Genomic DNA, 27,745 nt, shown 5'->3' on the forward strand with positions numbered 1-27,745 from the left:
TTACCGGCTCACAGGTTAGTGACTAAATTTAAGAAAAACTCTAGTTTTCTACTTAGTTTTCCCATTTTTTTTTTGTCTAAAAAGGCTAGTTTACTGTTATTTCAAATTTTAGTTCCTATTTTTATCCCTTATCCCAGTTATACTCCCCACCCTAGGTTAGGCCTTAGACCCTTCCGTTTTTTCTCAAGTCCCCTCACAGGGATTCTTAGCTGTGTGTGTGTGCCTTTAGTATCCCTGTATCCTTGTCTGTTTCAGTGTGTATGTGTATGTGTTCCTAACTTTAGATCTTATTTTTCTTTTCGACAGCAATAATGTCGAAAGAGACAAAGGTCTCAGGCTTCAAGAAGTGTGACTCGTGCTGTCAGAAGATGTCGCTGACAGACGGTCACACTTCTTGTGTTTATTGCCTGGGACCCCTGCACCTGCAGGACTCTTGTTCTGTGTGCCATGCATTCAGCCCAAGAGTCCTGCAGGAGAGCAGGAATAAGTTGATCTTGAGGGGCTTGTTAAAGCCCGAAGGTTCCCTGGCTAAGTCCATGCCGGGGAAGCCTTCGAAGCCATCCAAACCGTCGGCTCCGTACTCTAAGCCTTCGGATGGTGGTTCACCTTCTGCGACACGATCGGCTCCGGCTGGAGCCGATACATCTGTAGCACAGCTTCCTGCATCGGCTCCGGCTGGAGCCGATGCCTCTAAGACTCAATCTTCACAGTCGGCTCCGGCTGGAGCCGACGTGTCTATGGCTCCATCGGCTCCACCAATCTCGATGCCCTCCAAACGTAAGAGGGTCCAGATCTCCATCTCTGGAATCTATCCATTCGGCTCTGAGATCACCTTTACTCTCGGAGCAGAGCCATCAGAGCCATTCCTCTCGGTCTTCCAGGCTTTCTGACCATGACCTTGAGAGGGTGGTTAGCAGACTGTTAGTCTCAGGCACTGGCCCAAATGCTTCACAGCCCGTGTCATCAGACAGCGGCTACATCCATACAATCTACTGTTCCTCCTTCGACTCTGCCCCAGTGTTTGGAGCCGGAGCTCCTCGGAGCCGTGACCGTTGTGACATCGGGACCGATACCTCCCCCTTCGGCTCCTTCGTCTGCTCCAATCTCGTCCATGGTGCCTTCCTTGGAGGGATCCGGGCGCTTGGACTCTCTCGCCGGCTCCGAGGGGGTGAGTGGCATCGGACCCTTGTCCGACCCCGTTCTCCCTCTCGGAGCGTCTGCGCTGGTGAGTTTGGCCCCGACATCGGCTTCTGAGCCGTCCCTGTTGGTGCCGGCTAGGGTTCCTAGTTCTTCAGAGCGGGAGCCCTCTGGCCAGCCTGATAGGGGCGCCTTCGAGGTCATGAGGAGCGTACTGGCCCCAGTGCCTGCTCTACGGTCAGCTCCATCAGCTCCTCCCACTGTAGTGCCTGCTGAGGTCTCTTCCCACTCTCTCGCCCCTGGCCGTAGAGATCCAACGCCTCAGGTTTCCCCACTGGGAATATCCTCCTCTTCTCAGGTTTCTCCTGATCTGTCAGGTGAACCCCCGCGTAAGAGGACATGTAAGAGGAAGCATGTGGACACCTCTGAGTCCATCACATCTGATACTGACTTGGATGAGTCGGAAGGATCCCCAAGGTCCCCCTCTGAGGAGGTCTCCTTTTCTGACATCCTTGAAATCCTTAAACAGAGGGGGAACTGGTCTTCCCTTAATCCTTCCGAGGATGAATCGGTTTACCTGGAGGCTTTTGGTTCTCGACCCTCCACCTCCTGGGTGTCTCCGCCCTTCGACCCCCTTATGGAAGTGGTGGCGCGGAAGGCGTGGACAGCCCCTGATTTGATGGAACCCACCCCACGGAGGCCTTCCAAATTTATAACAGCCCCTTCGGATAAGCAATTTTTATCTAAAGGTGTCCCAGTTGATGCCATGATGGTGGTGGCTGATCCTTCAGTGCCTGTCCATCCGCCTAACAAGGAATCTAGGACAATGGATAGGAACGGCAAGCGGATGTTCTCGTCAGCGACCTTTGCCATGCGGTCGCTGAATTACTTATGCCACTTCACCCGTCTTCAAAGAGACATTCTCAAAGAACTGGGTGAGGTTCTACAGGATCCATCAGCTGCTGGGTCTCAGGACAAAATTAACTCACAGCTAGGAACCCTGAATTCCATTGTCAACTCCTCCATGCGGCTTATTTCCTATGCAGCCGATGGAGCGAGTAGGGCCGCAGGCACAGGTGTGGCTTTAAGGCGTCACGCCTGGATGCGGCTTTGCAACTTCGCAGACCCCTTCAAGGCGTCCTTCATTAACTCCCCCTTTGATGGTTCAGTGTTGTTTGGACCTCAAGTGAAAGATACTTTGACCAGATGTGAACAAGATGGCAAGACTCTATCTGCCGTAGGAGTCCGTTTTTCAACCCCATCTAGACCATATCCTAAGGGTCAAAAGGGTGGAAAAATGTGGTTCCGCAAATCACAAGGAGTCACGCCTGACGCAAGAGGTCAGTTCCCCCCTAGAGGCAGAGGGGGGAACAACAACAGTAGACGCCGTCCAAGAGGCAGAGGGGGTCCGCAGAATCAGGGTAGCAGAGAGACCCTCTCTGACAAACCCTTCCAGCATCCCTGAGGTGCTGCCCAACTGTCCACCTTCGGAGGCAGTCGGGGGAAGATTATCGCTGTACCCACAAGCCTGGCTCTCTCTCACTCAAGACAAATGGGTGCAGTCGATTATATCCGAGGGTTACAAAATCCCCTTTATCCAAACCCCAACTATTCAAATGGGGTCTCTTCCAGACGTTCCACCCAGTCTAAGGGAGCAAGCAGCACTAGAAATATCAAAGCTGCTAAAAAAGAGAGCCATCCAGCCAGTCCCAGCAGACCAACTAGGATCCGGAGTCTACTCAAAGTTCTTTTTGGTACCAAAAAAATCAGGGGACTGGTGGCCAATATTGGATCTCAGCAAACTAAACAAGTTTGTAAAAAGAACGAGATTCCGGATGGTCACGCTACAGTCCATCCTACCCCTTCTGGGCAAGGACAATTGGATGTGCTCAGTGGACCTTCAGGATGAGTACTATCACATCAAAATACACAGGCACTCCAGAAGGTTTCTCCGCTTCCGGCTGGGGGCCAGTCACTACCAGTTCAGAACCCTGCCCTTTGGTCTCACTACAGCCCCCCGAGTGTTCACCAAATGTATGGAGGCGGTTACGGCTCACCTGAGACGTCAAGGATTCCAGGTGTTTCCATATCTAGACGACTGGTTCCTCACTGCCACCACCAGGCGTCAACATCTTCTAGCCAGAGATTACACCATTCACATTTGCAAAGGGCTAGGTATCTCTCTAAATTTCGAAAAGTCTGCCTTGTCAGTCTGTTACCTTCATAGGCACCACCTTGGACACCATTCAGCTCTCAGCAAAGTTAACAGAGCAGAGGGTCTTAGATATTCAAAATCATGTTCACGTCCTCCTTCAGAGCATCAAAATTCAGGCCAGGTATGTTCTGAAAGTATTAGGTCTCATGGCGGCAGCCATCACGCTTCTTCCCCTTGCCTGCTTTTACATGCGGCTTCTTCAGTGGATGCTTTTCTCCCAGTGGTCCTTCCAACAGCTCCCTGTTGATCTTAATAACACTATCTTGCAAAAAACATCTGTCTTGGTGGATGGTCTCCCCTCAAGTCCATCAAGGCAGACCTTTTACCCCCTCCGGTCACCACGGTCACATCGAATGCCTCCCTGATTGGGTGGGGGGGGCATTTTCAGGGCAGGACAGTCCATGACACATGGCAACCTTTCGAATGCCACTTGCACATAAACGTCCTGGAGATGAGAGCAGTGCTTTTGGCGTTGCAAGCCCTCCAAGACTCTCTTCCCCTGGGGACTATTGCAATTCAAACAGACAATATGTCCGTAGTATGGTAAATCAACAAGCAGGGTCGAGAAGCACTCAGACTCTGGCAATGGGCGATCTCTTCTCAGCGGTTTCTGATAGCAACGCATATCCTCGGGAAGTCCAACATTATAGCGGACAGGCTGAGCAGAGCTATTCTCATGCCCCACGAGTGGTCTCTCAAGCAATCTTTGACGGAGAAAATTTTTCGGAAGTGGGAGTTTCCTTGCTGCGATCTTTTTGCAACACCACAAAACAGCAAGTGCCTTGACTTCTTCACTCTCTTCCCCCTTCCAGGTCATCTCCCCAGAGACGCTGTAGTCCACGATTGGCCTCGGGGACTTCTATACGCTTTTCCCCCCTTTCCATTAATCACACAGATAATTCAGAAAGCTACCGCCTTGAGAGCCAAGATGATTCTCATTGCCCCTTATTGGCCTCGACAGATATGGTTCCCGTTCCTGCATCGTTATCTTTTGGAGCAGCCTTGGCATCTGGATCCAGTGCCAGATCTTTTGGCCCATCAGTCAGGGCAGCTGCACCAATCCCTCCAATCTCTCAACCTCACAGCTTGGTTGCTCCACTTCCGTCCCTAGCCAGGCTTCCAACGATTTCAAATTCTGTCCGGGATATTATCGTAGCTTCCCTTAAGTCTTCCACCAGAAGGATCTATGCTAGTAAATGGCAAAGTTTTTCCTTCTGGGCAAAGGCTAGGAATATAGATCCTTTCACTGCTCCAATACACTCGGTCTTAGATTTCCTAGCTGAAATTTTTCATTCAGGATCTTCATCCTCCACAGTAAAAGTTCAGTTAGCAGCCATTTCAAATTTTCACATAGGCCTGTCGGACTCCAGCATCATGTCCCATAAGCTTTGCAAGGCATTCCTCAGAGGTATCTTTTTACTCAAGCCCCCGATCAAAGACCCCCCACCACAGTGGGATTTAAACTTAGTTTTAACATCCTTGATTCTCCCTCCATTTGAACCTGCGGCTTCCTGTTCATTGAAGTTACTTTCCTGGAAGACACTCTTCCTAGTCGCCATTACATCTGCTAGGAGAGTATCTGAACTTCATGCCCTTTGCATTCGTCCTCCTTATTTAGTTTTCCACAAAGACAGAGTTTCTCTAAGAACTAACCCGTCTTTTTTACCCAAGGTGGCTTCTCAGGCAAATTTAAATCAATCTATTGATCTTCCAGTTTTCTTCCCTAATCATTCAAACAGGGTGGAGCAAAAACTGCATTGCCTGGACGTTCATAGTCAGCTCCTCTACTATCTGGACAGAACTAAACAAATCAGGAAATCTGATCAACTCTTTTTATTTTATGCAGAAAGCAGAAAGGGCCTTCCGGTATCCAAAGTAACCCTGTCTAGGTGGCTGTCTTCTGTGATTACCTATATTTATCAACTCAGAGGTAAAGAATTGCCTTCTAGGCCAAGAGCCCATTCAACCAGAATGTTAGCTACATCAGCAGCCTTTCAAGCTAGATTACCAATAGACACTATCTGTGCGGCAGCCACATGGGCCTCTCCTCATACCTTTGTTACACATTACATATTGGACATGGCCTCCAGAAACAATGCAAATTTTGGTTCCACCATTCTCAAGAGTCTGTTCCAATGAGCCACCCAGGATGAAGGTGCTAGGGACGCGGTCCCATCCAGCAAGAATGAAGGCAAGATTGACAACTTAACATTGAGAAGTTATGTACCTACCATAACGTTCCATGTTAGTTGTCTTCTCTCGCTTTCTTTCTTGCGTCCCGCCCACCATCCCCCTAGCCTGGACAGACCGAAAGGTTTTCCCCGTCTTCTAAGGGACCTTATCTTGCACTATTCCAAGCCAAACAGGTGGTCCTGGGGTAGCTACGGCTTCAGATAGTGATATTTGGGGAGTTCTCCTTTCTCCTCCTCCACCTGAGTAGGGAGACTGAATTGGCTATTGTTTTCTCCGCTACCAAACGAGATCTGGGTAGTTACCGCCTAGCATCATGGGATATAGGGTTGCCTTGAGCCAGTAAAATTAGCTCTCGAGCTTTAGTATAGGCCGAGTCGGAGCCGAGGTTCGGCTCCGAACCCATCCAGCAAGAAAGAAGGCGAGAGAAGACCACTAACATGGAACGTTATGGTAGGTACATAACTTCTCATTCACTCCCATCCTCTCTCAGCCACGTCCTTCCAGTGCCAGTTCCGCTAATGAAACATGGGTTATATGGGGTGCACTCAGGGTTCTCTCTGTACCATGAGGTCAGGATCTGCTAACACTCAGTCAACACCTTTTTAGTTTCTCAGGGTGGTGTGCATTAAGTATAAAGGTGACACAGCTCTAACTCTCAAAATATTTTCTCCTGAAAGTATTCTTCCACTGCATAGTTCATATCTTCCCTCAGTAATCATTCAGTTGCATCTTTATCTATCTCTTCTCTCAAAATTGTAGTGATTTAATTACTTTTAATACTTCTAGTGGTTCTACTGCTTAACAAATGGAGCTTCTTGGTAAAGTATTCAGCATCAGTCAACAGTGTGGAAGTGCATTCATCAGGGGATATCTTTTTTGACCCCAGAGTGCACTTAGATTCCCACTGCAGATGCTTTGGAAATAGCTTTGGGAGATGCGTTAGATAAAGGAGGTGATTGTCATTCTAGCCTTCAAGACTTTCAACACACTCTGGCATCTCGGTACATGAGCATACCCATTTATACTGGTAGTGCAGACTAGCCAAGATTGTGTAGGATTCAACAGTGGGCTCCCTTTTGTAATTCTGAGACCTGTAATTTTATGGGCAAGAAAAACAACTGTGAAATTACAGGAAGACAGCAAATGCTGGCAATCACTGTTCACGTGTACCTCCTATATCCCTGCTTACCATTTCATGTCAAGTCTGAGATTGGAGAAAAGAGAATATTCCAATGCACAGTGAGTGATCGTGGAACTAATATGTCCTTATCCCCATTTTCACACATTAATTTTCATTATTCTAGATTTCACATATGCAAGTTTTGGAATTTAAAACCTTTACTTGACAATGAAGCTAGGCTTTTACCCTCATGCTTCATAAATCTTGTCAGACCACATTGATGTAGAATTCCTAAAACTGGATACTACAGAGAAGTAATCTCCAGTATGAATCTTGTAGCAGCCCTCCCTTTAGGAGATTGGAATAACACTATATTTATTCTCTGGATGAGCATCCATGTTTTAACAACTCGATGATTTAATTACTTGTAAGACTTTCAAGGGGTTATACTAATAATTAAATGGAGCTTCTTGGTCAGTTAGCAGTGTGTAAGTGCATTAAGTAAATAGAGAGATTTTTAAACAAAATAAACATATTCCTTCTGAAGGGAGGGTTGCTACAAAACTCACAGTGGAGATAACTTTTTTATAATGTTCGGTTGTAGGAATTTTGCTTGGTCCAGAGTTTCTGGCATTCTGAAGTACGGGTCGAGTAACTGAGACTGCTCTTCCAGAAATGGATTCTTAAGACCATGGCCATTTGTGTAGCTTGCAGATTGAGCAGGTCCATAGCAAACTGTTAAATGGAAGCTGGATGTAGATATTTCACATCCTCATACTGAGCTAAGAAGATCCAGTCTTGAACTAGATTGTCTCAGGACTTGATCACTAGATCAAGAAGGTTCTGCACCACATATCCTTGCAAGGCAGGCTGGGCAGTGAGCATCTTCATTCCATAAATGATGCTTCTTTTATGCCTTTTCTCTTTTCCATCTTATACCAGGGCTCCTGTTAAAAAAGGAAAGACCAGGCTAGATTCATTATTGTAGGTACTCTATGGCCAAGTCATCCATGAATGCTCATTGTAATATTCACTGTTGCGTTCCTTGTATTTGGGGTATCCTGCCTGCGGTTGGACCTCTCATCAAATGTGTCAGTACGTGGGTGTTATAAAGTTGCATTAGCTAACACCATTTTCAGATCTTTCTTGCTATGAAATGCATAGCCATAGGTTACTCACAGCACTCGATCTATTGGTAAGTCCCATAGGGGATTTCTTTCATCCAGTCAGTATTGTATTATTTTGTGGCTGATGTCTGATACTGACTCTAGTCCAGAAGAAATCATAGTTGAGGTTAATAATTTTGTAGTGTGTTGTAAATAAATCCCCCACAAGTGTTAAAACTTTGTGTTTTGTTCTGTATCAGTCCATAGTACAATATGGACTTGTGTCCACATTCTATTTCATTCGCTGCAAGGATAGTTCATCATAAGCACAGGTCTCTCTAGGAGTTAGCACCTGAAAAAGGGAAACAGGCTTGGATCTTTGTCACTGTGACATCCTCCAAAGCCTGCAGAGGTATTCTGCCTAGCAAAGCATAATAAGAAGAAGGAGATGCGTTAGGAAACAGAGGGCATGTCAGATCATCCATCTGGTGGCCATGTATGTGTGCAGTATGGTGCTTTTTCAGCCCCTTCCTACAGCATTGGTTTCGGCCAAATCCTCTGGCATAACCACTGTGCAGACACCCACACCACTAACTTTTCATGTGTATTTCCAGGCCTTCACATCCTCCACACTTCTAAGGCCAAAGGCTTTCCCTCATTTTTGAAATTTCCATTGTAATATCAGAGGAGGAATGCAAGATCCCCAATATTCTTGTACACAAGAAGGTTCTTACAGTTGCCTTATCAAGATTTTGCTTTGCCTCTCTACTTCCTGTTCTTTTATGGAGTCCTTAACCCAGCTGGCTGAATACTTCATGATCCCATGTTGTCCCTGTCATTCATCCTCACGACTGGGTTTATAATCTGACCTTTCCAAAAACTGGTGACTCAAGTCTCAAGCCCCTCCCACTCCTATGATGCCCTGCATCTCCCTAAATCCCCAGATTTCGTTTGCCGCCTTCCAGCTTGGACGTGATTGCATTGTGTTCTTGAGTCTCAGAGAAGTACTACCTGTGTTTTCCTTTTTTCCTTGCCTAAACTCAACTCTTTTTCTTTCTAGTTTTTAAAAAATCTCTTGTAGTTGCTGTTTTTAATTCTTTCCCTCCCCTCCCAACTTCATTTTACAAGTAGTTTGTATTAGGGCCCTTCCCCCATCTTTGGGGGGTCTTTAATTTTCTCTTTTGCTTTCTCTTCCAAAAAATTTTTTTTTATATATATTTGTTTTTTTCTCCTTGTGTGTGAGTGTACTTGGTGGTCCATTGCTTTACTTTTTTCTTTAGCACCATTTAACCCTTTGCCGTGTCTGTCATAGACAGTAAACCAATCGGCTTTAGGCACTGCTTCTCTTATGGACATAAGATTCCACACTCTGATGGCCACAAGAGGTGTGTGTACTGCCTGTGTCCTGCTCTCCTTGATCAGGACTGTGAGATGTGGACAGACTTTAAACACCGTGCCCTGGCAGACAGGTGCAACAAATTAATTTTGCAAGGAATGTTGCCTTCCTCTAGTGCTCAGACTCATGCCAAGCCTGGCCCCTCCAAAGATCCCAAGGAGGTCAAGGAAAATTGGAAGTGAGCCCCTTCTGTCTCCCTGGGGGTCTTGTTTTCCATACCGGAGAAAAAGTCCAAGTCATCGGATCCGAGAAAGAGCAAACCTTTTGGTCCAAAAGGCTCCTCAGATCTGGCATTCTTTTCTCCAGATGTGATTCCCCCCTCGGATCTGAGCCTCTTCGGATCCCAAAGAGGTTTCATAGATTCATAGATGTGTACTAGGCTAAAGGCCCTGGAGCCTTTACAAGTCTAACCCATAGGATTACCCTGGCATCGTGCCACCCGACCTTAGTTCCCAGTGCCTCTGTCAATGAGAGCAACTGGAGTGCTCCCGTGGGTGAATTTTCTATTTCCCATCCACTCATCAAGATTTCTTTTGAAGAGAGGGCCAGTGAGGTGCTCTGTTTGACATGTATGGGAAGTCTATTCCATAGCATAGGCAGTCTCTGGGTTATGAACCTGTCTCTCCAGCACGTTCTGTTGATTGTGGTAATGAGGTTGAGGTCTCTGGAGCATGTGGTGCGCAGGGATTGGGATTTCTTTAGATGTAGCATTTCTAACAGGGCTGGGTCAGACATGGCTTTGTAAGCCAAGCGGAGATCGCCTGTAAGTAGGCGATTTGAGACAGAGAATAGTTGGAATTTTTTGAGTCTGTCCATATAGGACAAGTGTTTAAGGCCTAGGATCCTCTTTGTGAGGTACTTTTGCGGCCTCTCCAGTTGTTACAGGTGTCTAGTGAGGTACATGCCAAATGGAGCATTGTACTCTATGACTGGCCTAATGAGGGAAGAGTAGAGGGAGACAATGACCTCTTTCTTCCTGGATGCAAAACCCTTGGTAATGAGATGTGCCACATAGAAGGACTTCTGATCACAGTGGCAATGTGGTGCTCAAAAGAGAGGTTGCTGTTAACCTGTGTTCCCAGATCTCTTATAACGCCTTATGTGTTCAGTGGTCTACCATCGATGTGGTAATTCATGGGAACCGGGTTTTTCTCAAAAGGGATGACGACACATTTTTTTGACATTGAGCTTAAGGCCATGGTTCTGACACAAGTCATTGGTTTCAGTGAGGTCTTTCTTAGGATGTCAACATCACTTGGGGTGTTAATAATAGCTCCCAACTTGCAGTCGTCTGCCAGAGTCCCTTTGTGTTGGCCTGGACTTCAGAGAAGTAGATACCAAACAGGAGAGGACCTAGGACCGAACCCTATGGGACTCCACTCGTGACTGGTCGTCAGTCTGACTTGGAGTCAGCTCCTTTCACACTGTGGGTTCTATCTGTGAGCCAGTTTGCAACCCACCTAGTGATGTAGGGGTTGATGCCTAGCTTAGTGAGTTTTTCTATGATTCCTGAGTGGGGAATGGTATCGGTGGTATTGGACTGGTCAGAGGTTGTGACTGCTAGGACCTCTTTTCCCTCCCCAGATCTCAGAGCTTCAGATCAGAGGTCTCGGAGCCACATTCCGAGGCACAGTAAATGTCCCTCTCGAGCCAAGCTGGCACAATTGCCTCTAAGGTCTACTCTCTCCTCTATTTCCTCCAGGTCATCCAGACTTTCCTGGTCAGATATGGACAGGATGATGCGGAGCCTCTTAAAGGCTCAGATTGAGATGGGCCTTTTACAGTCTCCATCCAAATTTGGATCCATGAGAGCGTCATCCCCCTTTACCACCACTCCTCTTACAATCCGACTGCTGACTTCGGAACCCCAGGTTATAGATACCACGAGAGAGATTTCCTCAGATCCAAGGATCCATACTTCCTCGACTCCGGCAGTGTCCCAGAATTGCTCAGTTCTGACTCTGCCTGAGCAGAGTGGGTCCTGGACCCGAGAGGTCAGTGTCAACTCTGGGGGGGGGGGGGTTGCCTTGGCTCTGACATGCTGGGAGCCATCCCTACATTTTGGAGCTTCGGCTCTTGACAATTTGGGGCTGGATTTGTTTGGACGTGTCAGATCCAGGGTGGTGTCCACCTTTTCCTCTGAGGCTTTGTTGTCTTCACTGAGGGAGGATGTAGATCATAGTGTATGTGATGTGTCTTTAAGAACCATATCAAGGACGGAACATGCACATATAAATACCAGGCACGTACTACTCCCAGTGCCATTTTGGAGTGCAGCCAGAGTGTGAGGATGTATGATTGCAATAGTTAGTTTGTACATAAGTTACTTAAGTCAGTCAGTAAACTTGTATCATGAAGTGTTTGTACGTAATAAAGCTGACTGAACAAAACACATGAAGACTCTTCTATTGTGTTCAAAGTAGGAGAGTGACATGGTGTCAGAACCAGGGTTCCAGAGAATGATATTCGGAGCTGTGAGGTGCAGAGATGACAGTGAAGGTAAATTAAGAGAAACGATCAAGAAAAAGAGCCAGAAAAGAATCAAAGGTAATGAAAATTTGCACAAACTGCTTACTTTATAAAAAAGATAAAACTGAGCATTACAAGGGCACAAACCGCATTACTGAACAAGCGGGAGGCACAAACAGTTTATTAACTAAGGGAAATGTTTAAAATTAAGATATTTGACAAAACAATTATCTGAAAAGCAAAAGGAGTATGTTTAAAGCAAAACGAATATGTTGAAGGCAAAATATGCATGTTTCGAGTAAAATGAGCACAAGAAAACTGCAATGGGCATGAAAAGAGATTTAAACGGCAAAACAAATATAATAAGGGCAAAAAGGGTACATTAAGTGTACATAAAGCAAGGCGACTGATGTTTTTTGGCAAAGTGCTGTGTTTTGAAATAACTACAACTTTGTATTGTATCAAGGGCATAACTAGAGTTATTCGAAGTGTCTAAAAATGTATAAAAGTGCTTACAGTGTGTGCTTATTATTGTGCATGTATTCCGAAGAGTGTATGTGTGTGTGAAGTGCAACTATTTCGTGAAGTACAGTCAAACGTATAGCCATTTTGAAAAGTTTCTTTTGCTGGGTGTGTCTGTTCACAAAGTGATCCATTACAGAGTGTTTATTGCACTGTAAAGAACTGCCTAGCAACGTACCACCATTTTGGGGAAATTTCAGTGTACTGTGTACAGTTTATTCGCAAAGTGCAATTACTTTGAAATGTTATTGACTTTGAGCTACTCTTGCCCACTTCATTCGCACAGTGCAGTTATTTGAAATGTTTCTTAAAATGATGATAATTTATTTTTGCAATACAATAATTTCAAGAGCATTACAGGGCCCAAGAGACTTGCTTCACAAAGTTCAGATACACAGAGGGTTATTGTGCTATTGGGCAGAGTTACAAATACTGGCATAAATTTCTAGCATATGTGTATGCGTTTGTGCTTATTTGCAAAACCCTTCACTGTATGTGTTAATATGGCAGGCAGATTTCGAAAGCCCTTACCACTTGTATTTGATCAGAATATTGCAGAGAATTGGAGAATATTTGAGCAAGAGTACGGTATTTTTATACAAGCAGCTTATTTAGATAAAGATGCACGCACCAGGGCATTCATTTTGCTAAGCCTAGTTGGGTCAGAGGCCATAGACCGAGAGCGTTCATTTGTGTATGCACCAGCAGTATATGAGGGAGAAAATCATCATATTGTTGTACAGGCTGAATCAAGGGAAGACCCAGAGTGTTTGAAACGCAAGTTCAGAGAAATGTGTAAGCCCCCAGACAAATATTACATTAGAGAAGCATTTGTTTTACACAAGAGATCAAAAACCAGGGGAGACTTTTGCCGCTTATATTACTGACCTGAGAGACAAAGCTAAAATGTCTCGGCTTGGTGACTTAAAAGATGAGTTAATAAAGGAGAGGCTTGTTTGTGGTATTAATAGTGCTGCTGTGAGAAAGATTTTGCTTTTTGAAAGTGATTTAACATTGAGTAAAGCCATTGAGATTTGTCAGATTCATGAAGTGACAGAAAAACGCACAAGTATACTTGCAAGTGACGAGCATGGTTTCAGCAGGCTCCAGAGCAAATGTAGATAGCACACAACACATGGCAAACAGAAGTAAGCCCAAGTACGTGGCAGCCACAGCCCCTGCTTGCTCATCAGGGAAACCATGTAGCGTTCCAGCAAGTTCTAAGACTAGTTCAATTAAAGGAGCACGTTCCTCAGTGCAGTACAAGCATGAATCTGCAAAACCCAAGATTAACTTTATTGTTAACTATTGCAGTTTTGGTGCCAGTCATGAATCTAAAAGAGGGAAATGCTTACCATTTGGTCAGCAATGTCACAAGTGTAAAAAAATGGAACCATTTTCAAAAGTTTTGCAAATCTAGTAAACCCCACACAGTTGTAAAGAAAGGTCACACAAAAAAGCAAGTTAATTAAGTAGACTGTAATTTTGCTATCTGTGTGGATGGTGTATCAGTAATTGGTGAGAAGTTTGATGTAGTGAATTTGTTGGCTAAGAGCAAAGTGTTTTGTACAGTCCGTATTAATGGTAAATCCATATAGCTTAAAGTAGACACAGGTTCAAAGTGTAATGTTATATCAGCAGACACATTTGCTAAAGTGAGAACGAATGAGTTACTCAGTGTGGCCAGTAAGGCAAAACTTGTTGCTTATGGAGGTGAAGAAATTCAAACCAAAAGTGCAGTGATACTTTCATATTGTTTGGCCAAGAACTGTGCAGCTTATTTTATGTAGTCCGAAGACCAGTACAGTTTTTATTGGGTCTCAAAGACAGTTTAAGAATGAATCTACTTTCTTTTACCAAAGAAGTTCATCACATAAGTGCATATCCTAGTTCCAATTTTTCTGAAGCCATTTTCGCACAGTATGCTGAGGTTTTCAATGACAAGTTGGGCAAACTTCCAGTTGTGTACTCTGTGAAGTTAGTCCTAGAGGTCACTCCAGTGGTCAGACCAGCAAGAAGAGTTCCACTAGCTATGCAGGATAAAGTTAAGGCTCATTTGGATAAAATGGTGCAGCAAGGTGTAATTTGTCCAGTTACAGAACCAACGGAATGGGTGTTGTCTATGGTAGCAGCACACAAAAAAGGCTCAGACGAAATCAGAATATGTATTGACCCAAGAGATTTGAGCAAAGCGTTAGAGACCGTATCATCCTATGCATGCAATCAAAGAGGTTGCAGCTGTAATAACGAACGAATGCCACTGTTTTTTCCTGTCTTGGATGCAGAAAGTTCATTTTGGCAAGTGATGCTTTCGGTACCCGGTTTGGCAGATACAGATTCCTAAGGATGCCATTTGGAATACATTCTGCAAGTGAAGTCTTCCAGCATGCAATAGAGCAAATTTTTTTGAATTATCTTTGTGCCATAATAGTAGATGATTTATTGGTTGGCAGCAATGGTGAAGCAGAACATGACAGAAACCTAAAGAGAGTTCTAGACAGAGCACGTGAAGTAAACTTGAAGCTCAATCCTCTGAAGTGCAAATTCAGACTACCAGAAGTTACATATGTAGCTCATTTATTTACCAGTACTGGCTTGAGACCAGACCCGACCAAGCAAGCAGCTATTCTTCAGATATTGGTACCAGATAATATTCAAGCTCTACAGCGTTTTCTAGGCATGCTCAACTGTTTAGGTAAGTTTATACCAGACTTCAGTGAGTTGACAGCACCTTTAAGAGAGCTAACATGCAAAAATGTTGCATGGTCATGGTTAGAACAACACCAGAAGGCATTTGAAGACCTTAACAGAAAATTGCCATCCCACCTACATTAAGATAGTATGATGTGAATAAAAAAAGTCACTCTATTCTGTGATGCTACAAAATTTGGTCTTGGTGCAGTTATAATTCGAGGGCAGACCAGTAGCCTATGCATCTAGAACACTTCCTCAAACTGAAATGCAGTTTACTCAAATTGCGAAAGAACTTTTGTCAATAGTATTTGCATGTTCCAAGTTTCATAGGTTCATAGGTTGGTTCTAAGCTATCGGCCCAAGGGCCTACATAAGCCTAGCCAGCAAGGTTCCATGGCTTACGCCACCCAAGAAAGTTATTTTCCTGTGCCACTGTCGAGCAGAGACACAGAAGTGATCCCCGGGGTGTATTTCCTATTTCCCATCCACTCGTCAGGGTTTTTTTTGAAGAGTGCTAATGAAGAACTTTGCTTGACATAGATGGGTAGCTTGTTCCAGAGTATAGGAAGTCTCTGGGACAGGAATCTATCCCTCCAGCATGTCCTGTTTATTGTGGTGACAAGGTTTAGGTCCCTAGAGCGTGTAGCTCGGAGGGATTGGGATTTCTTTAGGTGTAGCATGTCAAACAGCTCTGGGTTTGACATAGCTTTATATGTTAGGCAGAGATCACCTTGGAGTAGGCGATATGCTACAGATTAAAGCTGGAGTTTTTTGAGGCGGTCAGTGTAGGGCATCTGTTTGAGGCCAGTAATCCTCTTTGTGAAGTACTTCTGTGGCCTTTCCAGCTGCTGCAGATGTCTTGTGAGGTACATTCCAAAAGGGGCGTTGTACTCTATAATGGGTCTAATGAGTGTCGAGTAGAGGGGAACAATGACCTCTTTTTTCCTGGATGAGAACCCTTTTATGATGAGGTGTGCCACGTAGAAGAACTTATTGACTACTGTGGCGATATGACTATCAAAGGAGAGACTACTGTCCACCTGGGTCCCAAGGTCTCTTACCACGCATTCGATTTTAAGTAGATTGCTGCCCATGTGGTAGTTCATGGGTACGGAGTTTTTACCAAAGGGGATGACACTGCACTTTTTGGCATTGAGCTTGAGGCCATGGCTCTGACACCAGGCATCTGTCTCAGTGAGGCCCTTCTGTAGGATGTCCACATCATTTGGGGACTTGACTATGGCTCCTAGTTTGCAGTCATCTGCGAACTTCGTTAGCCAGAGGCCTTCTGTGTTAGCCTGTACTTCAGAGAAGTAGATGTCAGTGAGGCACTTGGCAACCCATCTTGTGACGTAGGGATTTATACCTACTTTAGTGAGTTTAGCTATAATTCCAGAATGGGGGATGGTGTTGAAAGCCTTGGCGAGGTCAAGATAGGCTGTGTGAACCACCTTACCCTCATCCACAACTTATTGACTTCCTCAAAGAAGTCGATCAGGTTCAGGAGGCATGATCTGCCTTTCACAAACCCGAACTGGGTGAATCCAGAGTTTGGAGGTTACCAATGTCTTTGTTTGAGTAACATGATACGTTCCATGGCTTTGCAGACCAGGCTCGTCAGGCTAATAGGTCAATAGTTCCCGGGATTAGTGGTGGCTCCCTCTTTGTGGAGTGGGATAACTGTTGCTGTGTGCCATTCAGTGGGCACAAAGCATGCTGCAAGGCTATTACTGAACATGGTACTTAAGTGGGGAGCCAGTTCGTTCTGAAGTTCATGTAAAACGCAGCCTGGGATGTTGTCTGGTCCCATGGATGCTGTGTTTTTGGCTTTAGAGAGTGCAGCTTTTACCTGTGTAGTTGTGATTACAGGGACTCTGCAATTCTTCCTGTATAGATATGGGCCCTTTAGGAGGTGAGAGGGGGGTAAAGTTAGCACTGAACCTATCTGCCAGGATATTGGCATTATCAGTTGGTTCTGTAATTATCGTGCCTTTGTGCTATAACTCAGAGCAGATCTGGGTGTTGCCATCTAGATTCTTGACATATCTATAGAATGCTTTGTGGTTGTCCTTGGGTTTAGTGGCTATTTTGTTTTCGTAGCTAGCTTTGGAGGATCTTATAAGGGATCTCAGCTTCTTACTGAGGCTGACCAGGGAGCTCCTCCACTCATGGGATTTTACTCTCTTTTGCAACAGTTTCTTCCTTCTGTTGTACAGTTTGTTTATGGCAGGGGACCAGAAGATTGGCTTCCTTTTTTTGGAGGATAGCGTGTTGGTTCTGTTTGGGATAGCACGATCCATGCACTCGTGTAAGTGCTTATAGAGTGCATTTGTGTAGGATTCAGCAGTTGTAACTGTATTGTCCATCTGCATGGGTGTCATGAAGTTCACCACTTCTGTCTTAAGAAGCATGAAGTTGGCTTTGGAGAAATGTTTTACTGTGGTTTGGGGGGTTGGGGCGGGATGTGTATATAAAGGGTTATAAGTTTATGGTCGGATTGGACCAACGAGGAGTTGACTTCAGGTGTGGAACACCAGTCACTCATGTTGGTAATGACTAGGTCTAGGATATTGTTGCCCCTGGTGGAGGTGTGGATAAGTTGATCTAGGGCATTGAAGTTTATGAATTCTAGAAAGCGTTGAGCTAAGGAGTTGGTACGCAAGTAGTTTTCCCAGTTAATGGTGGGGTAGTTGAAGTTGCCCATTATTAGGGTGTTTGGTTGAACCCTAATATTTTCCAGTACATCAAGAAAAGAGGAGTGGGAATCCTGGGGCATGGTGGGGAATCTGTAGCAAGCTACAATTTGGATTGCAGTTTTGCCCAGAGTTAGCTGCACTTGGATAACCTTGGATGCATTATGCTGAGCAACTAGCCTGGAGGTGTGGATATCCTTAATGAATATGGACACACCTCCACCTTTGGTGTTTCAGTCCAGGTTATATGGCCGAAAACTGTGGTATGAGTTATAGCCTGGTAGTGCAGGGGTGCTGTCTGGAGCCTTGAACCAGGTCTCAGTCACTGCACAGATATCGATGTTCTCCATTTTAAGGAGTGCCTCGAGTGAGTGCATTTTGAGATTTAGACTTCTAGCATTGAGTAGCATTACCTTCAGTTTTTGCTTGCCTGTTCCTGTTATGGTGGTGGATTTGTTACTTGAACCCTGCCTAAAAAAGGCACTGTAGGGGCAGCAAGCGCCTTAGCCAGTATCTAGAATCCCAGGGGCGACAGGTACACGGCAAAGCATCGTGGTCTGTCGACCATGTCATCCCAAGCAGACAGATATTGGATCCCCTTAGAATGACACCAGAAGCTTTGCCAATTGTTGAAGTCAATCATTTTGTCCTTGTACTGCGGTATCATTCTGGGTGATGGCAGAATGCTACTCGGGCTAGGCTCATACCTGCCTGGGCTACAAGATCGGAGAGCTCTTCCATGTCTCTTTTCATGTAGTCCAGGGAGGTACGTCTCAGGTCATTCACACCAACATGGACAATGACAGAGTCATATTTATGCTTGTTGTGGAGTGACCTGAGTGCATGGGTTATGTGGCAGATCCTGGCACCCAACAGGCAGCTGACAGTAACCTTCTCCTTGTTTAGCCTGGTGAGTGGAACATCAGTGTGCCTGACTATAGAGTCACCTATGACTAGTGTGTTGGGTACATTGTTTTGCCTTATTGGCTGTGGTTGAGTGGCACACTGAGTGTGTGGGCTGTGTGTCATTTGGGTTGTGTTGGGGGATGGAGGTTGCTTGCTTTTCTGCTTTGGTGGTCTCTGTTGCTTAGACAGATTATTATTGAGAGCCTCCGCGAATGTTTTTGTGTTACTATGTGTGGATTTTGGTGGTGTAGATTTAGTGAGACTGTGATGAGTGTGGTGTGGTGCAAATGTTTACCTTCTCCTTATGACTGTCAAGTTCAGTCTTGGTTGGAGAGAGCTTTACCTCCAGTTTGGCTAGATAAGTGCATCTTTCACAGGTTGCAGTGTTGCGTGGTAGGAGGAGAGGGTTGTCTGTGTACATGAGGCAATTTCTGTATTGCCTCAAGATGCCCAGATTCATCAGATAGACAGGAGAGAACACTGGGAACTGACCCTTGGGCATGCTTGAATAAAAAACTATTTTCCTCTAGATAAGTGAGGAAAGTGAGTACAAGAGCTGTTTTTCTCTAAGCAAGTGAGAAAAGTAAGTACAAAAACTGTTTTCCTCTAGGTAATGAGGAAGGTTGAGTGCTATAGTAATTAGTAGCTTATTTAGTGCCTACAAGTTCTGAACAAGTGCTGAGCACAAATAAGCAAATTTAAGTGCTAAAACTAAGAATCTGTATCTGCACTAGACGAGTTACAGGACAGAAACAAGTGCAAGTGCAGGCTTTCAAATCAGAAAGTTGAGAGAGGTGGAAGCGATTGCCCAAATGGCCAATAACTACAATTTCTGGGCCTGAACCACTCCTTATGTGGTAGACAGGTTACCTAGTGCTTACCACTCCCACTGATAAGCTGGAAGACTTCCCTCCAACACAGAGAGGCTTGGGGGGCTCAGAAGCTTTCATACAGTCCTGGATACAGCAAATCTGTATCTGGAACACTAGTTATGTATCTGGAACACTAGTTACAGGAAAGGTAGGAAACAGGTTTACAGGTTTTTTTTTTTTTTTTTTTTTTAAAGAAAAGTAGCAAACACAGTAGTAAAAACAATTCACATGCAGTGCAAGCTAGCACAATTGAGTATGTAGCAATATTAGACCAAACACAGTTTAAAAATGAAATGAAATTAAAAAGGACTAAAAGCAAATGCAGAAAGAGTTTATTAGGTAGAATGTGGTAAAAAGATGGGACTGGGGGAGTGTCCCAGATCAAATCTACAGTGGGGTGGGCAACTGCAAATTTAAACTACAAGCCAAAAATAGGGAGGGTGGGTGGAACAAAACAGTTTCAACAGAGATCTAAGCAACAACTAACAGTACAAACTTTAAAACCAAAAAAATATACTCCGCTCTGTATATTTGCCGATCAGTCTCTCAGAACAGTGAGACAACAGTTTCAACAGAGATCAGTTAACAAACTCTATAACCAAAAATTGTTTATGGTTGAGTTATTCAGATTGAAACAGACCACCAACCTCTATTTACTATTCCAAAGATGCCTATGCATTCATCTTCAGTGAGATTACAAAGAGTGATGCTCAAATTGCAAAAGTACAACTTCAAAATGGTCTATATGAAAGGCAAACTACTCTATCTGGCTGATACCTTATCCAGCGCACCCAGAAATATGACTGAATAGCTTGACGCAGAGAATTTTGACTTTGATGTGATGGCAGTGCGTAATTTTTCTACCACTAGGCTTGATGAGTTGAGAGATCACACAAGGACTGATTCAATTTTGTAAAAGCTCAATCACTACATTAATGTTGGATGGCCGTCAAAGCAATCTAGTGTACCACCTGAAGTGCAAACCTATTTTCCTTACAGAGATGAAATGTTGATGGATGGTGGCATTATTTTCAAAGGTCCTAAAATTGTTGTTCCTGCTTCCTTACAACAACACTATATCCAGATTTTGCATTGTGGTCACCCAGGTTTCGCATCCACTAAGAGAAGAGCAAGAGAATTAGTATTTTGGCCTTCATTAATGAAAGACATTGATAAAATACTTTCCTCTTGTTCAGTATGCAGTAGCCGTAGACCGCATTTGCAAAGAGAACACTTCAGTTAAGTCAAGTTCCAGAACTACCTTGGTCAACAGTAGCCATTGACATCTTTGATTGGAACAACCAACACTATTTAGTATTGGTAGACTCTTATTCGAATTGGCTTGTGATTGACTTGCTACCTAATCTAACATCCACTACTGTTATCACTAAGCTGAAACGTCATTTCTCTGTCCATGGTAGCCCACACAGTTATTTCTGACAATGGTACTCAAATTACTAGTCACTTGTTTCAGAAATTTGCAAGAGGATGGGACTTTGTACATGTTACTTGCAGTCCTGAATACCCACAGTTAAATGGGCTAGCTGATCGTGCAGTGCAGAGTGCAAACCAGTTAATTGAAAGGTCAAAGCTTACAATACTGATGTCTTTTTGAATTTACTTGCTGTCAGAAACATACCCCGTGACGATATACTTGACTCACCTGCTCAGACTTCTATCCAGGCAAACCAGAACAACGCTACCTATTAGATGTTCTTCGTGTTTCACTGTTGCAGTCATTACATTTGGGTAATCTGCTGGCAGGTTGCCCTCAGTCAGCCTGAGTAACAAAGTCTTGAGTCCTGCGTCGGTTGCTGTCCCCTCTTCAATGACGTCAGGTCGTCAGGGGTATAAAACATGCAATGTCATCAGGGGTATAAAACATGCAGCCGACGACATTTTATTCAGTCTTTTTTGCCGCTCTGTGCCCAATGCAGAAGCAGTTCGCAAGTGCCGGTCGGCCAACTCCTGAAATTTTCGCATTCGAGTTTCAGAACCCAAGTCTTCAAACTGAAGCTAAGTACCCAGTTGGGGAAACTTTTTCTTGCTCCTTACCGATGTCAACAGCATATTATGGGCTTACTGAAACAGAAAATGATGTTGATTTCTGGTTGTGTGGAAAATAGAGTTACAGGAATTATTGCATTCAGCAGAACAGGTTGGAAAGCATACTTTGCAATGTGGTTTTGATTCCTTGGAGGCCTCTTGCAGGGTCGCAGTTACTGGATCTGTGATTAGAAGGCATGCCTGGCTGAAGGAGCAAAATCTGCCTGATCATGTTAAAGCTAAATTGTTGGATGCCCCCTTGCAGCATGATACTCTGTTTGGAAATAAGACCTGAGACGTACCTCCTTGGACTACATGAAAAGAGACATTGAGGAGCTCTCTGATTATGTAGCCCAGGCAGGTATGACCCTGACCTTGAGCAGTATCCTACCTTCACCAAGAATGATGCCACAATACAGAGATAAGATGATCAGCTTTAACAATTGGCTTAAACTCTGGTGTCATTCAAAGGGGATCCAATGTCTGTCTTCCTGGGATGACATGCTGGACAAGCCACGCTGCTTCGCAAGGGACGGCTTGCACCTGTCACCCCTGGGATTCCGGATATTGGCAAAGGCTCTTGCCACCCCATAGTGCCTTTTTAGGCAAGGCTCAAATTCTAAACCTACCACCCTAGAACACAAAAAGGAAAAAACTAAGGGTAATGCTGCTCAATGCCAGAAGTCTAAATCTCAAAATGCACGCACTCGAGGCCCTTCTCAGTATGGAGAACATCGATGTCTGTGCTGTGACAGAAACCTGGTTCAAGGCTCCTGAGAGCACCCCAGCACTATCAGGTTTTACCTCATATCATGCTCCAGCCCCAAAATCCGGACAATACCAAGAAAGGAGGGGGGGGTATCCATATTCGTCAAGGACACCCACACCTCAAGACTGGTGGCAACGCACGATGCATCGGAGACCATCCAGGTGCAATTAACCATAGGCAAGACTGCTCTGCAAATTGTAGCATGTTACAGGCCACCTCACAAACTCAGGAACCTCACATGGCCTTCCTGAAAACACTAGAGGGGATAAATGTATCACCAAACACCATCATACTAGGTGACTTCAATTACCCTAATATAGACTGGGAACACTACTCAAGCCCAAACACCCTAGCCCAAAAGTTCCTGGAATTCATTAACTCAAATGCCATGGAACAACTAGTCACCATCCCCACAAGAGGAGAAAACATACTTGATCTCATCATCATGAACATGGGAGCACAATGTTCAACACCGAAGTATACCCTCACTGGTGAGATCAGATCACAAACTAATCTCGCTGGAGGTCCTCATCCCACCCCACCTGAAATAAAAAGACCACAGTAAAGAACTTCTCGAAAGCCGACTTCACACTTCTAAAGACTAGTGTGGTCTCCTTTAAGGCCCCGAGCCGCGGAAAACAGTACTCAAGCCGCTGAATCACTTACAAATGCCTTCTACCAGCACCTGCAGGACTGCATGGATAAGGCAATCCCAAGAAAAACAAAGACTCTTTGTACCAAAGGCAAGCGTCCAGTCTGGTGGACCCCAGCCATAAACAAACTCTACAACAAAAGGAGGAAGCTACTACAAGACAGAGCAAAATCCTTAAAAGGTAAGACACCCTTGATCACTATAAGTAAAAACTAAGAGCTCTCATAAAATCATCCAAAGCAAATTTTGAGAGAAAAATAGCTAAAGACTCAAAAGACAATCATAAGGCCTTCTTTAGCTATGTTAGAAACCTGGGAGGAAACTCCCAGATATGCTCAGAACTAGTTCAAAATGATGTGAAGATTACTGATCCTACAGACATTGCCAACATACTGGCTGACAGGTTCAGTGCAAACTTCTCCCTCCCCCAAAAGGAGAGATATCTATACCAAGCGATTGCAGCCCCCAAACATCTCCAACGCCCAAGTGAGAACTGCTCTCTCCAAAGCAAAAACACAGCATCCATGGGACCTGATGGTGTCCCCGGCTGTGTGCTCCACGAACTCAACGAGGAATTAAACCCACAGCTAGGACAGCTGTTTAATCATAGTCTTACCTCTGGATACGCACCAGGAGTGGCGCACTGCAACTGTGGTCCCACTTCACAAAGGCGGTGCCTCCACCGACCCTGGAAATTACCGGCCCATTAGCTTGACACGCCTTATCTGCAAAGCCATGGAGAGGATCATAATGGACCTCATAAATAAAGACATAGGGAACTTGCAGACTTTGGATCCATCCCAGTTTGGCTTTGTCAAAGGCAGATCATGCCTTCTAAACTTGGTTGACTTTTTCGAAACAGTCACCGAAGCCATTGATGAGGGAAAGGCAGTCCATACAGCCTACCTCGATCTGGCGAAGGCCTTCGATACAATACCCCACTCGGGTATCATTGAAAAACTCATCAGCTTAAATGTTAACCCATACATCACAAGATGGGTTGCAAACTGGCTGAGTGACAAACCCACAGGGTCAGAGTTGCTGGCGTCATGTCAGACTCAAAGCCTGTCGCAAGTGGTGTACCACAGGGCTCAGTCCTGGGCCCACTCTTGTTTGGCATCTACTTTTCCGAAGTACAAGCTAACACAGGAGGGTTATGGCTGACAAAGTTTGCAGATGACTGCAAACTGGGTGCCATAGTAGGAAACACATCTGACACAGATATCCTTCAGAAGGGTCTCACAGAAACGGATAACTGGTGCCAGAGCCATGGCCTAAAGTTAAATGCCAAAAAATGCATAGTCATACCCTTCGGGAAAAACAAGGTTACCCCTAGCTACCAAATAGGTGGCAATCCACTGAGCACAGAAGAAGTTATCAGGGACCTGGGGACCCAGGTTGATAGTAGTCTGTCATTCGACACCCATGTAGCTAAAGTAGTTAGGAAGACCTTCTACATTGCCCACCTTATCATGAAGGGATTCTCATCTAGATCAAGGGAGGTCATAGTCTCCCTATACTCATCACTCATCAGACCAATGATTGAGTACAATGCCCCATTTGGAATGTATCTGACCCGACACTTGCAGCAGCTGGAGAGGCCACAAAGTTCCTTACCAAAAGGATAAAGGGTCTCAAACATCTGTCCTATGCTGCCCGACTGAAAGAACTCCAGCTCTATTCAGTCGCCACCGCTTGCTCAGAGGTGACCTTTGCCTAACATACAAGGCCATGTCAAACCCAGATTTGATGAATATGCTTCACCTCAAAAAATCTAGATCCGTCAGAGCCACAAGGGCGGGAGACTTAAACCTCGACACGGCTATTAATAGGACGTGCTGGAGGGATAGATTCATCACCCAAAGACTCCCTATGCTGTGGAACAAAATCCCGGTATATGTGAGGCAGAGCACCTCGCTGGCCTTGTTCAAGAGAAATCTTGACCAATGGATAGGAGATCGCAGATATACCCCAGGAATTACCTCAGTGTCACTGCTCGACAGAGGCACAGCAAAATAATGGGTATAGTTCCCCATACTAAAGGGGTGGCGTAAGCCACAAAACAATGGGCTAGGCTTGTAAATGCCCTCGGGCAGATAGCCTAGTATGAACCTATGAACCTATGAACCTATAAGAGGTTTTAAAGAAAATGGAAGACAAAGCTAAATCTATGCAAACTGTAAAAGATTTCTTGCAAGTGCAGCCACCCAGGTTCAGTAGGCACTGACCTACTAAAAATTGGTCCTTTCCTGTGTCCAACAGAGCCACTCAAGGCAAATCCAGGCGCTCAAAAGGCTCCAGATAACAATGACAGGGTTCTTACAGGTCAAAGCAATGGGGTGCTTCCACCTCCAAATCTGGAGGAAACAAAGCACAACCCTACAGTAAGCAGTCTCAATGACTTCCCTCTACCTTCACCAAGCACTTATCTTTTGGCAGCCCCCTTGGGTGGGGAAACTAGCACTTCATGCTCAAAATTGGCAGTTAATTACCCAGGACAACTGGGTATTAAACATAGTATCCCAGGGGTACAGATTTAATTTCCATACTTTGCCAATTCCAAACGGTTGGCCAGATCTGCCACAAAATCAGTGGGCAGAGGCCCAGAAACATGTTATGTCTCTCATGGATATGGGGGCTATTCAACTAGTACCAAAAAAGGACAAGGTTTTTATTCAAGACTGTTCCTGGTACCCAGAAAAGACAATGCCTGGCATCCAGTACTGGACTTATCGATTTTAAACACGTTCCTGGACATTCCAAAATTCAAAATGCTGACTATACAACAGCTATTGCCTATGCTGGGCGGGAACGCTTGGTTAGTGACTCTAAACTTGAGAGGCATACCTGCATATCCCAATAAGGAAATCATGCAGAAGATACCTCCGCTTCAAGGCAGGTTTTTTGCATTACCAATTCTCTGCACTGCCCTTTGGCTTATCTACTGCGCCCAGGGTCTTTACAGAGTGCCTGGCACCAGTAATTGCATTCTGCAGACAAAGAAGCAAACAAATGTATCCTTATCTGGATGACTGTCTCATTCAAGCAGAGGACAAGGACACTCTTCAACATCTGGCGTTTGTAAAAAGGCTTCTAACATGCCTAGGGTACACAATAAATGAAAAGAAATCCCAGCTGGTACCCTCTCAAATAATTACATTCCTGGGTGGAAGCTTGAATACAACTGCCCGGGTGGCTTACCTTACGCCAGACAAACAAATGGCAACAAAAACCCAGTTATCTGCAAGACAAATTCTGCAGGTTTTGGGTTCATGGCATCCTGCATTCTACTAATTCCATATGCAAGACTGCATATGAGGAAACTACAATGGTACCTAAAAAGTTTATGGAGTCAACATTGTCACAGTCTGGAAACAATGATTCCTATCATTCCCTGCCTACAAAAGGAGTTTCTTTGGTGGGCAGAGACATGTCACCAAAACAAGGGACTGTCATTCACTCTACCCCCTGCCACCCAAACCCTAACTACAGACGCGTCAGACTATGCTTGGGGTGCCCACCTGGCAGGGAGATGCATTCAGGGCAAATGGAGCCCAAATCAAATACATCTGCATATCAACCAGAAAGAGATGCTAGCTGTCCAGAATGCTCTGACAGCCTGCAAGGACTTACTTTATCCAGGACAACTACTGATAAAGACGGACAACACCATGGTTATGTGGTACATAAACAAACAGGGGGGTACACATTCCTACCCCCTTTGCAGACTAGCCATGGCATTGTGGAACACAGCTTTGACTTACCAAATACATCTTCAAGCTCAATTCCTGCCAGGAAAATAAAATACTCTGGCAGACGACCTAAGCAGAAATCTTATGGACCCGCACAAATGGAAACTGGATCCACAAATCTTCAGCATGTTAACACAGAAATGGGGGAGCCCAGACATAGATCTATTTGCCTCTCCCCAAAATTATCAGCTGGACAAATTCTGCACAAGAACTTATCACAGAAAAGCATGGAAAGTGGATGCCCTATCATTCAGTTGGAAAAACCTATCAGTCTATGCCTTTCCCCCTCTGCCTCTTCTCTCCAAGGTCTTACTAAAAGTCAGACAGGAAAAAACAAAAATGATCCTAGTTGCTCCGGACTGGCCTCGCCAGCACTGGTACCCAATTCTAAGGAATATGTCTCAACTTCCTCCTTGGTACTTGCCTCAAATACCTCATCTACTGTCTCAGCAGAACAATCAAATTCTTCACACTCAGCTCCTAACTCTGAACCTTGCAGCATGGCTGATTATTTAATTATTCAAACAACACCTCAGTAAATCTTTAATGGATGTCATTTTGGAAGCCAGAAGGCCTAGTACTAGAAAATCTTATGCTGATAAATGGTAGAGATTCTGTGCTTGGAACCAAGCACAAGGAACGGACACAGCAAAGCCCAATATTCCTCAGATTTTACAATATTTGAGATGCTTGACAAGGGCCTATCTTTTTCTTCAATAAAAATCCATGCCTCTGCCATCTCGGCTCATTATAACACAGAGCCCTCCCCTCTTTTCTCATCCTCTGCTTAAACAGTATCTTATAGGGGCCAAAAATGTAAGGCCTCCCAGAAGATCACCAACTCCTGCATGGGACCTCAACTTTGTGCTGGAAAAACTCACCCTGCCTCCTTTTGAACCAACAGCTACTACGGATATAAAATTTCTATCATGGAAAACAGCTTTCCTCTTGGCAGTCACTTCAGCAAGAAGGGTTTCAGAACTACAGGCTCTCATGGCTGTGGAGCCTTTTATTACATTTTACCCATTCAGGGTGTCCCTCAGGACCAATCCTTCTTTTATTCCTAAGGTGGTATCCAGTGTGGCTCTTAACCAGACAATTCACCTGCCAACATTTTACCCAAATCCTCAGAACAAGGTGGAGCGGATTCTGCATTCATTGGATGTACACAGACAACTAAGATTCTACTTAAACGGGACCAAA

General features: G+C 44.8%; 1 protein-coding gene across 1 annotated transcript in view; it reads left to right on the forward strand.

The window, feature by feature from the left end:
• Positions 1 to 27,745, forward strand: part of BAZ2B (bromodomain adjacent to zinc finger domain 2B) — a 3,835,724-nt gene that overhangs the window by 1,760,577 nt on the left and 2,047,402 nt on the right. The window lies entirely within an intron of this gene.

Source organism: Protopterus annectens, chromosome 6.part0 (genome assembly GCF_019279795.1).
Source record: "Protopterus annectens isolate FY-2018-M chromosome 6.part0, PAN1.0, whole genome shotgun sequence".
In the NCBI taxonomy this organism is placed as follows: Eukaryota; Metazoa; Chordata; order Ceratodontiformes; family Protopteridae; genus Protopterus; species Protopterus annectens.